Raw genomic sequence first — 13306 nt, forward strand, 5'->3', positions numbered from 1 at the left:
AGATTTGCTTTTCCCAAGATTGTACCATGGACTGAGCTGAGATGCATTAACAATGACATCTGCACACAGATATATGCATAGTGTGAATGACGAAATACAGTGAGTGGGAGACATATTTGGAGCTCTTATACCAACAGTGGGGGTCACACTAAATGATAAAAAGTTTAGAAAACTTTCAACAGTAGTAGACAAACTAGCAATCAGCACATTTGGAGCTTTATTAGTTAAGAACACAGAGCTAATAGCAATTAGTATAATGGTTTTGCAAAACAGATAGGCTTTAATCATTGTACTCGCAAAAAGAGTGGAGTCTGCAAGATGCTTCAAATAAAGAAGTGTAGTACACACATCCCTTCTTACTGCAGGTGGTAGTAAGTAGGTAGTAGAATTTGCAAAGAATGTTTCAGATCTAAAACTTAACATAGACCCTTTAGAAACCATTAGCATAGTGAAGAGCTTCATTAAAAGAGTTTCTGCAATAGGTAACTTGATTAAGGCAGTAGGTGGAGGAAACCTTAAAGCTACATTAGTACAGTATTAATAGCAATAGTTGATTTTCTGTCCGCATTAGCAGTGTATAAAAGTAGAAAGCCATTATTGCAGAAGAAGGAAAACAGAGAAATTAATAAGAGAATGTAGAAAGGTGTAGAACTGAGTGACCTTATTAACAAGGAATACAGTTGGTTAAAGGAGAAGGAGAACTTGAAAAGAAAGAGAAAAGACTGAACGGAGGATGAGAGTGAAATTTGAGTTTATCTGTGAATGTAAATGTTATTATGTTTAGACACGATCAGATGGGGAGCTTCCAGAAGTGGTATTACTAATTAAAAACATATCTGTGGTCTTTGAGTAGGTGTCTATAGTGTGAGAAAACAGGGCTGATTGCAGAAGCCCCCTAACTTTTTGCCCCCATGTTTCACTTTTTGCTGGTACTTTCCTGACTCTGACAGTGCCCTGCGTACTGTTAACCAGTCCCAGGGCCTGTGCTCCGTGTAAATTGAGTATGCACATTAGGCTAATTATAATTATCTATGTCAACCTACCTATAAGTCCGTAGTATGTGGTAGGGCATGTAGGCTTAGGGACTCCAGCATAAGTGCTACACCCATATGTGCACTGCTGAGGTGCCCAGGGTCATTTGAAAGGCAGGTCTGCCTTGCTGGCTACTTTTAAATTAAAGTTATATGCAAATTCGACTTTGGAATTAAAAGTACTTCCAAAGTCTTATACTACCTTATTTTTACATATAAGAAATTTTTCCTCACTGTAGTGAATAGCCTTGATAGGCTAACAAGGAGACACTTTGTTTTAATTAACAAAGTCCCCATAAGAGACAGATACCTTGAGTTTGCTATCAAATTAATTGTTATAATAAATTCCAAAACTTGCCATTGCTGGATTTAATATAACTAGTTCAGGTAAAGAGTTTTAAAACTCTACCTGAAAGTTGCCAACTTCAGCTCTGTAGTGCCCTTCTCTGATTGGCCAGCCTCTGGCAGCCTGGCTGTGCTGCCTTGATGGGGTGTGAAGTAGCCTGGGCTCAACACAAAGAATGTGCCTAGAGGAGGAGTTCTGCCTCAGCAGATAGTGAAACAGGATGGGGGAGAGCAGCCAAACTGGTCTTCAAAGGCAGGGAAGAACATTTGGAGCAGCTCAGGACCTCCCCCATTTCCTGCAATCCCAAACAGTTAGGTGTCCTCTTAATTAGATTAGGAGAGGGGAGGAGAGTGGTGTGTTTAGGATTTTTAGCCACACCAGTGGGTGGGCTCAGCCAGATCTAACCACCAAAAATCAGTTTCAGCCATGATGAACTTTTAAAGAATGTTCCTCCAGAGGATTGATTTTTGCAACACTTCCCAGGAAGTAGTCATCGAAGGGAGAAGGAGCCTGCCTGTGATTGGACAGTCAGGCCCCCCTGCTTTCCACCCCAGGAGCAAGGATAAATATGGCAGAGCTGCACCTACACCTCAGATCCCTACAAGGAACAAGACAAAAAAGAAGAAGAAGGACTGCCCAGCTGGACCCCTGACCTGCAGCTGGACACTGCACTCTGAAGGACTGTACCAGCTGCACACTTGGGCTTCACCACTAAAAGGACTTTGCCTGTCTTCTACTGCTTCAAGAAGAGACTCCCTGTTTGCTACAGGTACAAAGGAGCTACCTAGAATCCCCTATATCAAATCCCGCAAGGAGAGCCCAGCTGATCAGCGTCCAGTGACCATTTGAGGATTCTGACCAGCTGCATTCTAGGAATTGTAGTCCCAACTCCTAAGGAGCAAGTCAGAGCTTCCGGAAACTTGCATCAAGTTGTGGACACTTCAAGGACCCAAAAATGATCTCTAGAAGAAGATCCACAAATTTGAAGATGTTTGGAATAACTCCATAAGTTGAAGAGGTGCATTGTGGAAGTTGAAATCCCAGACCCCAAGAGGCAAACCAGAGTCTCTGAACCCTTGGCTAGTGCTGTGGACCACTTTCCTGAATCAAGAAACACTTCTGAAAGTAAGTGTTACCTCATGGGTAACCTGAACTCTGGACTTTGTTCCTGTCCAATGTGACCTTTTTTTCTTAACCCTTTGAGCCTTGGTTGCTTATATGCGCTAGAAAATATTAATTCTTTAAAAATTCATATCTCTGGTTCGCATTATCTGCGTTTAATCATTTTAGTGTCATTTTAAAGATACAAATATAATCCATTTTTATAAATTGGTGTCAGATTTTTATTGTGTCTTGCTTATTTACTGTTTTGTGATTTTTGAATTCTTTACACACCTAAGGTAAGCCTTGTCACTCGTCACCAAGCTACCAAAGGTTGAGCTGGGTTTAATTTATTGATACCTACCTGGACCTAAGTGGAGGTTAATGTCCTGTTGCTAAGTGTAGGTACATACCTGCCCTTACCAATAATCGTCTTTCCAACAAGTGTTATGTGCTCTTCATTGTTTATTCAAAGATTTATATATATATATATGTGTGTGTGTGTGTGTGTGTGTATGTATAAATATATGAAATTTACTTTACAAGGCATTATAGTTAAGCTCCCATTTTAAACGTAAACGTAAGAAACCATAGAAAACCATAGATATTCACCAGTTATAGTTAGAGTTATCTCAAGTAACCATAACTAGTGCCCTAAGGTAACTTTAACTCGCGCCCCGCCATGTACAGTTTTTTAATCAAAAATGTTACTTCAATTATTACACTGATATTCTCAATGATGTTATCAAAGATGTCATGAGTGCCGTAAATTTGTGGGGTTATTAGCAGTGCATTTCTATGTTTGTTTCAGTTCTATTTCCTAACTATAACAACCCTGTAACCATTTGTTTTTTTCTGTGCATTTCTTTGCTTTTTTAACGTATAGTAATTTTGATTACTACACGTTAATCCAACCAATGTCGTGCACGTCCTTTAGCTGTGCACAGCTGGGGTTGGCTGCAGGGCCTGGCCTGTGGGTAGGACCTGAGACCAACCTCTTTAACCACCCAACCTCACACTGTTTACGGTCTTCGGCCATGCACGGCAGGATCTGTCTACAGGGCCTGGCCTGCAGCCACCCACCTGCGCTGCCACGGCCTTCGGCTGTGTGAAGGGGGAATTGTCTGCAGTGGCCAATCCCTATAACAACCCAACCCTTCATGGATCCCCTCCTCATGCTGAAATAGGCCCCAGGGACCTCATCCTCCGGGGCCTAGCATAAGTATTTAATTTTTTTTGGGAGGAGAGGGGCTGAAATGCCCCCCAGGCTGAACTTGGCCCAGAGAGTGCCATCCGCTGGGGCCTGGCCTAAGCATTTCATTTTTTTCGGGGGGGAAGGGGCCCCCTCCTCAGGCTGATATCACTCTGGGGACCACCTCCCCTGAGGCCTGGCCTATTTTTTTTTTTTTTTTTTAGGGATGGGGTCCCAGTGGTCCCCCTCACTAGGCCGATCTGGTTCCTGATGACCCCATCCCCGTAGGGTGTGGTTTAATTGGTTTTTGTAGGGGGAGGGGGCTGCACTCCTGAGCCCTCTCCCCATGGACGATCTCAGCCCCCAGGACCCAATCCCCCGAGGCCTGGCCATGTGACCTGGATGCCTCCAGAGCACCCAGTCACAATGTGGGGGACTGTGGGGGGAGCCTTAAAGCCCCCACGGCCTCAGCTGGCTCCCCACCTCCTGTGCATCACACAGAGGAACCTTCCATTCCAAGAAAGGGAGAGCTGTTTGACAGCTCTCCCTTCACTGAAGCAGAGTGTTTGTTGTGACTTGGCAACAGCTTCAAAGCAGCCGCCAAGCCACAGCAAACAGCTATGTTCTGGGTGTGCCCGCAATGGGACATGGCAGGAGCCGGCCCTGGGGGTTGCAGTTCCCCAGTGCCATCAGTGGTTCCATGAGGGTGGACCACATTGCCCCCCTCCAACATTGAATAGCCCGGGGAGGTGGTGGTCCCTGGGGCTGCAGGGGGTCCAAAACACCCCCCCCTTTCTACTGCATTTACTGTTTCCCCAGGGGAGCTGGTGGTCCCCGTGGCTGCTGTGAAGCTGTGCTTCCCCCCACACCAACTTTATTTAGTTGTCCAGGGAGGTGGTTGTCCCCGCACCAAATTTCTTTATTGTCCTGGGGAGGTGGTGGTGGTCCCTGGGGCTGCGGGGGGGTGCACATTTAGCTGAAATTGTCCGGGGAAGTGGTGGTCCATGGGGCTACGGGGGGCTGAGCAGCCTCCCACAATAATTTTGAGCAAAGCCCAGGGGAGGTAGCAGTTCCTGGGGCTGCAGGAGGAGCAGGTGGCCCCCTCATATATAGAAATAAATGCACCGGACACCAAGCCTACCCAGGGTCTCTATAGAAAACAAGTGCAGGAGCCTGCACTTGTTTTTTTTATTTTCTCCAGATCTGCCGCAAATTGTAGCAAAATGTGAAAAAAATCCTGCTTTTTAGCCCTGGCACCAGAGCTAAGGGGTCAGGGTGACTCTACCCTGGCCCCTTGTTTTTTTTTTACTTTTGTAGTGGGACTCAGCTGAAGCAGAGCCTCAAGATGGCTGCCAACACTTCAATCAGAGCTGTGCATTTCCCTGCACAAGCTCATCTTTTTTTAGGAAGTCGTCTCAGCCAGAGATATACAATGTATTTTCCATTTAATATCTCAAAAACTACTTGACGGATTTACACCAAATAAGCAAAAGCATAATCTGCATACTGAAGGCTAGCTGTCTGCCAAATTTGGTGTAATTTCTTCCAGTGGTTCAGCCTGTAGGCATGTCTAAAGGTCCTATGGGAATTAACATGGGAATGACACCTTTTTTACCCTCCCCACCCCTTTTTCTCGCCCCCGCATGATGGGTCACCCCAAAACTTTCCATGCGCAATAGGAATCACTAGGACTCTTTTTTGTTCTTAAAGTTTGTGAAGATTCATCAAAAGGTGCCAAAGATATAGGCATGTCAGTCATAAGGGAATAGGAGGGCACGTGGTTCTCGGTTCTCTTACCAGCTTCAGCTCATCTGCTGTCCAGCGTATTTTCCCCTCAGAGTATCGGCATGTGGCAACCCTCAGACAAAAGTATACTGTAAAGGGGTCAGTAATAACGGAAGGGTTAAGGCCAGAGTGTGCTGTTAATGATGCAGTGTCCACCAAAGTGTGCACCTGTGACTGTGTGTTTTCAGAGGTACTCTCCTTTGTGTCTGGCACTACACACACAAAACATGGCCGCTCCTTTAAGGTAGAGTGTGTAGCCTTTAGGGTAATGCGCTGCACCATGGCAACTGCTCATCATCAGTTTCCCTCCTTCCGTACTCACCTGTGTGGAGGCTCCATTCTCCTTCCATCTCGACCTTCCCGAGCTCTCTGCGTATTCGTACAGCAGTTTCTTTGCTCTCTGGGATGTTGCCCGGTTCCCTTCTTTCGTGCCCGCTTTCTGCTGCCAAACCTGAAAAAGACAAGCAAAAGACATTATTCAAGTAGCAACCTTTACATATTGGTAACATTTACGATTTATAGTAAAACAATGAAGGAATACTTATCTGAAGGAATCCTGTTGAAAAAAGGCTGGTGAAATCAACCATCATTTTTCGCTGTTGTTTCTACCTATGGAAAGTAAAGACATTTATTATTGTTTTTCAGCAGCATTTTCTATATATATCAAGGACTCTCGTTAAGGTTGTTATAAGTACCTGTCTAAGACATTATTAATGGACAGTTATTTTTTTTAGTTATGGTAGTGACAGGCTGTGTATTTTATGATTTCAGGAAATGCAAAAGACTATTATGCCTAGGAATCACTATTTAAACCCTGATTCATTGTAAAGGACATCGGTTTGACTAACTAGGTGTCTAAAGCATATATACTGGGTTAGGTGCTAGCATGAACTGTTATGTCTACCAATACTTGAGACAATTACCTGTGGTATTCATTATCTTGAATTTGCTTAGAAGTATTGCATAGCCAATTCAGCCTACAGGAACCACCAACTAAAAGAAAGGGAGAGGGGACATTAGGTAAATCAGATGTGGGTTACATAAAATTGGGAAGACATGAACTGAGTATTCTAAGGTACTAAAGGTTGTTTTTATGTTTCAGAAAACTGAAAGGAGACCTCACATCGCACCGTGGAAGTCTGGTCTGGTCCTCATAAATGTTCATCCCTTCATCCATGTGGGTCCGTTTGTTTCATTAGGAAGTTGGGAACTATGTTGTGTCCATTTCACTCCCGCGGAAAGGTATAAGCCTGACAGTATGACAAGCCCATGTTAAACTTTCCTTTGAGTGAAATGGAGACATGAGAAGTTACGCTGGCTTATTTAGCTCATATGATTGGCAATTTGCAAAAAGAGACTTAGACACTAGCTAAAGAGTAGATGCCTTACAAGGTGGAACCACTGCTTCACCCTCTGTTTTAGGAGTAGACCATGGCTCCTTGGAAGGGGCTTTTTCACAGTATGGTGAGGGGGGGGTTGTACCTAGTCATAGTACAGGTGCACCAGTAATTCAAGTCACCACACCACTTGCTATTTCTTTTGCTACTCCCAAGCGTTTTTCTGAGGATTCCTCAAAATTCCCCACCTTCATCAACCAGTGTTGGCTACATTTTGGCGGTCATTCATTACCGCCGAATGACCGCTCCGCGGTCAGGAGACCGCAGCGGCCATTCTGGCTTTCCCGCTGGGCCGGCGGGCGACCGCCAAAAGGCCGCCCGCCAGCCCAGTGGGAAAGCCCCTGCAACAAGGATGCCGGCTCCGAATGGAGCCGGCGGAGTTGCAGGGGTGCGACGGGTGCAGTGGCACCCGTCGCGATTTTCACTGTCTGCCAAGCAGACAGTGAAAATCTGTATGAGGCCCTGTTAGGGGGCCCCTGAACTGCCCATGCCGCGTAAGAACCGCCAGAAACAGGGTGGCGGGAAGGGGGTAGGAATACCCATGGCGGCGCTGCAAGCAGCGCCGCCATGGAGGATTCCCTGGGCCAGGGGAAAACCGGCGGGAAACCGCCGGTTCCCCTTTTCTGACCGCGGCTTTACCACCGCGGTCAGAATAGCCCTGGAAGCACCGCCAGCCTGTTGGTGGTGCTTCCGCGGTCCCCGGCCCTGGCGGTCATGGACCGCCAGGGTCGGAATGACCCCCTTTATGTGCAAACTGCCTTGTTTCCCTAATGATCAATCTAAAGTGGCTTTTATCCGGTCCTGTTTGGAGGGTACAGCTGCCACGTGGTCAATTCCCATTGTAGAAAGAGATGACACCATATTATACAATTATCCTGCATTTAAAACTGAACTGAAAAATTGTTTGACCACCACATCCAATCAGTAGATACAGGATTATTGAACTTAAGACAAGGTAGTTAAGATCTATTGTCCTATATTACTACGTTCAACCAAGTATTTGCAGAATCTGGGTGGCCAGAGAGTAAAAGAAGTTCCTTGTTTTATAAAGGATTGCATGATGAGTTCAAAGACTTATTGGCTCAAGGTGTTGACCCTCCCGATAACTGTAGTGAACACATAGACTTGGTTGTGAAATTTGATCATCTTTTGGCTGAAGCTGGTGAGACAAAGGTCGAACTGAGACTAGAATAGTAGTTTTTAAGGAAGAATATACCTGACCCAGACAAAACAGATGAACCAGAACCCATGAAGATAGGCAGTCCAAGGGGCTCTTTAAGTGAGGAGGAAAGGCAAAGAAGAAGGACATTAAAACTCTGGGCCTGATATTGAGTCTGGTGGTCACAAGAACACCAAACTTGCAGTGGCAGTCACACTGCTGTGACGGTCCGACCTCCACATTATAAGTTTGGCAGACAGACCACCAACCGACCGCCATCTCTACCAGGATCCAAGATCCAAACGGGGTAAGAGTGGTCTTGGTTGTAATCATCCAGGGCAGCCCTGAACTCAGCACCACCTTGCTTCTTACAACCTTGTTCTCTGCCAGCCTTTTCATGTAGTTTTCCCCACCATGAAAAGGCTGGTGGAGAACAAGTGCAAGGACGACCCTAACCAGCACCATCAGAATGCGCACTGTATACTTTATACTTTGCAGACAGTGCGCATTTTGAGGGTGCTGGCCGGCCCCCTCTGTGCTACAAAATAGCACTTGGCTCCTTTAAGGGAGCCGAGTGTGATCTCGTAGCACTGTTCCGCCAACACTCTATTTCAAGGTTTCTGCTGGTCACCCAGGTCAGACCAGCAGAAAAGTTGTAATAGGGTGGGGTGACACCACTGCCATGGCAGTAGCGTCCTCCCCACCATTTTGGCGATACTGCGTTGGGACCACCAAACTCGTAATAAGGCCATTTGTCTATATTGTGGTGATAAGGGTAATTTTTTGTGTGACTGTCCAATAAAACCAAAAAGGAAAAGTGAGGCTAGGAACTAGAACACCTGGAACCTGATGATGCAAGTGTTTCGGGTGTACAGACTATTTTGGCCTCTAAGATCCTAGCACAAATATCCTGTATCTAGCACCACTGTAATTTCTATGTAACAGCTCAATTGTCTTTGAATAGGGTTTTAATTACCTTTCAGCTAATAGCAGATTCAGGATTCTTATGGATCATGCTCTTGCTTCCTTATATGGTGTTCCTTGTAAACCGAGAGAGCAAGCTGATGAAGTGAAAACTATTGATGGTACCACCTTTAAATCAGGTTCTATAACACATGCGACTACTACTTCGGGGCTTAGCATTCAGGGAACCCATTTAGAGAACATAAAATTTGATTTGATACAAGCTCCAAAATTTCAAGCTATGTTTGGTATACCATGGTTGGAGACCCATAATGCAGCCATAGTTTGGAAAAGGCATGAGATTTCCTTTTGTTCTTCCTATTGTAGAGAACATTGTTTTCAAGACTTCTCTTGGTTAGACTGAGATAAGATTGTAGCATTAGCCATTAGTGCAGAGAGTCCTCAGATTCCTTACTGCTACCAAGATCTAGCAGATGTTTTTGACAAGAAAAAGGCCACCGCTCTTTCTCCACATCGTCCATAGGCTTGCCAAGTTGAACTGATCCCTGGGGCTCGCATACTATGTAGTAGAATATATGCACGAAAAGAAACATTTGAGGGAATATCTAGATGAGATGTTAAAGATAGGCTTTATCAGGCAGTATCGTTCCCCAGGTTCTTCCTCTTTATTTTTTGTACCAAAGAAGGGGGGTGAGCTGCACGCCTGAATTGACGACAGAGCTCTTAATGATGTTTCTTTAAAAAATGCTATCCATTTTCAGTCTCACAGTCCAAGTGAAAGATGTTTGGGTGTTGACCAAATTAAATCTGAGAGAGTCTTATCATTTGGTAAGGGTGAGAAAAGGAGATGAGTGGAAAACAGCATTCCGTACTAAGGCCCATATTTAGAAGGAGCTTGCGTCGCTGCTATGTAATTTCTTTTGACGCAGCATTGTCTCAAGGCTTTGCATGGTCTTGTAGATAAAGATTAAGGCAATGCAGCGCAAGTCACTGTATAGCCTTACCTTGCACCAGGGAGGCATTTTCATGGGTGTTGCATTGGTGTTCCCATGCAACATCCATGGATTTTGACACATTCCCAGATTTACAAGATTTTGTAAACCTGAGAATGTGTCAAAAACATACTCCACCAGACTGACGCAAGGGGGAGAAATATCTTTATTTCTCCCTGTTTTTTCCTTTTTCTCTGTGCTGCATTCTGCAGCACACATAGAAAGAGGAAATCACCTCCATTGATTGTTTTTGTGCAGGGAAGTGTGCTTTCCTGCACAAAGACAATCATTCCCACAATGCAGGCGCCCTTACACCGTGGTGCAAGGGTGCCAGCACTAGCGCATGGCAGCAGTTTCTGCACCCGCACAGGAGGAGAGGACAGAAATGCGCTGTATCTTGTTGATACAGTGCATTTCTGTCTGGTGCAAGGGACTTGCTGCACCACAGGGCCTTTTAAATATGGCCCTAAATTCAGTTTGTATGAATATCTTGTTATGCCATTTGGATTATCAAACATCGCCTTTCAGTTTTTTTTATAAATGAGGTATTGAGAGACTTTTCAAATCTGTTTGTGGTGGTCTATTTAGATGATATCCTGATATATTCTTCAGTCATGATTGAACATCAGAATCATGTCAGAGAAGTAGTGCAACAACTATGAGGTAACAGGTTATTTATCTAATTGGGGTATGCCCTCTCTTCCCAATGGGTTAGCATGGACCCGTACAAGGTAGATGTTCATATGCAATTGGAATCTCCTAAAAGTGCAAAAAGAGTACAAAGCTTTCTGGGATTCACCAATTTAACAGGTGATTCATAAATCATTTTTTCCACCTTCATATCCCCAAAACTCAATTGGTAAAAAAGGGGGTAGTATTCCATTGGACGAGGCAGCAGAATAGGCTTTCCAGCATTTAAGGAAATGTTCAAGAACCTCCCCCCCCCCCATTCTACAACATCCTGACACTACACAATCATTTATGGTAGAGGATAGTTGTGGGAAACAAGGAGACAGGAGAACTTCATCCTGTAGCTTACTACTCCCACAAACTCAGTCTAGCTGAAGTAAATGATTTCATTGGTGATAGAGAGTTATTGAGGAGTGGCATCATTATTTGATGGGTGCCCTGCACACTGTCATTAGTGATCATAGAAATCTCAAATTCCTCAATTCACCTAAAGCCTTATCTATGAAACAGTTACTCTGGACCTAATTCTTCACTGCCTATGATTTTGTTATTCAATTCCAAGCAGGCCGACAGCATGGGAAGGCTGGTGCCTTGTCACACTTGGGTCATGAAATAGAAGAACAGAAATCTGAAAGCTCTTTGTTCATACCCTCTGGCCCTATTTTAGGGGCTGTGATATCTGAGAAATCTTTTCTGGCAGATGCAGCTGCTGCACAGCATAGTAAAGAAGCACAAGAGATCCTACAAAGACATGAGAATAAGGTTATAAATAATATGCATCACGTACAGAATAGATTATTTGTTCCCAGTTTAGTTTTACAGCAACAGGCACTACACTGGTGTCAGAAACATATCCTGGCAGGACATCAAGGAAAAAAGAAGACCTTATAGTTGATTAGATGCCATTTTTGGTGGTGGCCCACATTGGTGACAGACACAAAACATTTTGTACAAAAGTGTGCTACCGGCGCTCATAACAAAAATCCACATCAGGCACCTATTGGATTATTACATTCTCTACCCACTCCTCCACACCCTTGGCATACAAGCTCTCTAGAGTTGTTAGTAGAATTACCTAAAAGAAACTAAGGTTATACTACAGTGATGGTTGCAGTGGACAGGTTCACTAAAATGGCTCATTTTACACCATTGTTAGATTTACCTACATCTAAAGCACTTGCAGATATCTTTTTGCAGCCATTAGTATGTTTACATAGTTTTCCTTACATTAATGTGTCTGATCAGGGCCTTATGTGGAGTTTTGCAGCTAGCCATCAATTAGTCAACTGGCTACCACCCAGAGTCAGATGATCAAACAGAAAAGGTAAATCAATGTCTCATGCAGCATCAAGACTTGCCTGGCACCACAGCTCTCCTGGGTCATGGTTTTGAGAGTCATAGCGTCCGCCTTTCCTCGAGGTTCGCTGGACTTGCAAACAGTGCTCCAAGAGTGGTTCTCTCCTCCCTCGAGTTTGACACTGTCATGTCTCTTGTTCTCTCTCTCTCCTGGCCATCGTTCCTCTCTGCACTGGTGGCTTCTCCGCTGATCTCGTCTTTCACCTCCTTCGTTGTCCCACAGTCATCTCCCACTCGGTTTGCGTGCTCCTTTCTCAATCTGTGGTGCCGAAGGACTTGAATATTCCATCGTTTATGTTGCCATTGTGGTTATGTGATGCTGTAACTCTTGCTTGCACGACTTGTACATAGCTGGACAACTCATCTGGAGTATTGGCGACGGCCATGTTGGAGGTCACGGCCGAGTTCTGTGCCATACTTCAGTAACATAATTAACCTGTATGGGATATTTTGAAGGCCTCAACCAAATGCTGCTGAAACAAGGCTTTGCACATTGAGTTTTCATAGAGATGTGTTTTTACCTTAAAAAACTGACTAATGCATTTTTCTCTTCCCTTCCTTTCCTCTTTGTTTTGCTCTGACCTGTATCAGGGTCATAAATGTAAATCACAAATGCCTTTTTGAAACAGCAGAATGAATAGGGGACGTGCTTTTTTTTTTTATTCTCTTATCCATTTGACCTACGTAAAATATTAAGGGCCAGATGTATCAAAGGGTTTTACCCATTCTGTATCTAGGGGAAAATGTGTTCGTACATATGGCCCTAAATGTATTAGAATGTTAGTTTAATCTTTATAAATGTTTCTTTATGAATCGTTTTATCAACACAAGTATATGAGAACAGGAGTAATATACTGTACTTACCTTGACTTGTTTTGCCTTAAAGAAGCTATGGGAAATATTGAATTGATAGGCTTGCTAAATTGCCGGAAGCCACCCTGTTCCCATGGAGACCTTGTTTTTCTATTGGTCCAGATGGCAACTTATCTTCACCACTCACCACAAATTGTTGCATTCTACTGATATGTATTTTGTATAAATGTGTGCTCCCAGACTAGAGAGGCTGCTGCGGGTGTTGGTACAGATGCTCTTCTTCCTAGACTTGCTGCAGAGCCCTTCGACTTAGAGACATTCTGATTCAGACTATTTGCTGATGCATCTCAGATTTATTCTGGGAGAACTTCTGATTTTCAATTTGAATTTATGCTGCTGTAAGACTCTAATGAGTTTCTTAAACCTCTCTTTATGGCAAGTTCTGCTACAGAGTTATGCTTTCACCGCTCAAATTCAGAGCTCTTTTTGTGTTCTATTGATACTTTTCACAACACTCCTT

Source organism: Pleurodeles waltl, chromosome 2_2 (genome assembly GCF_031143425.1).
Source record: "Pleurodeles waltl isolate 20211129_DDA chromosome 2_2, aPleWal1.hap1.20221129, whole genome shotgun sequence".
NCBI lineage: Eukaryota > Metazoa > Chordata > Amphibia > Caudata > Salamandridae > Pleurodeles > Pleurodeles waltl.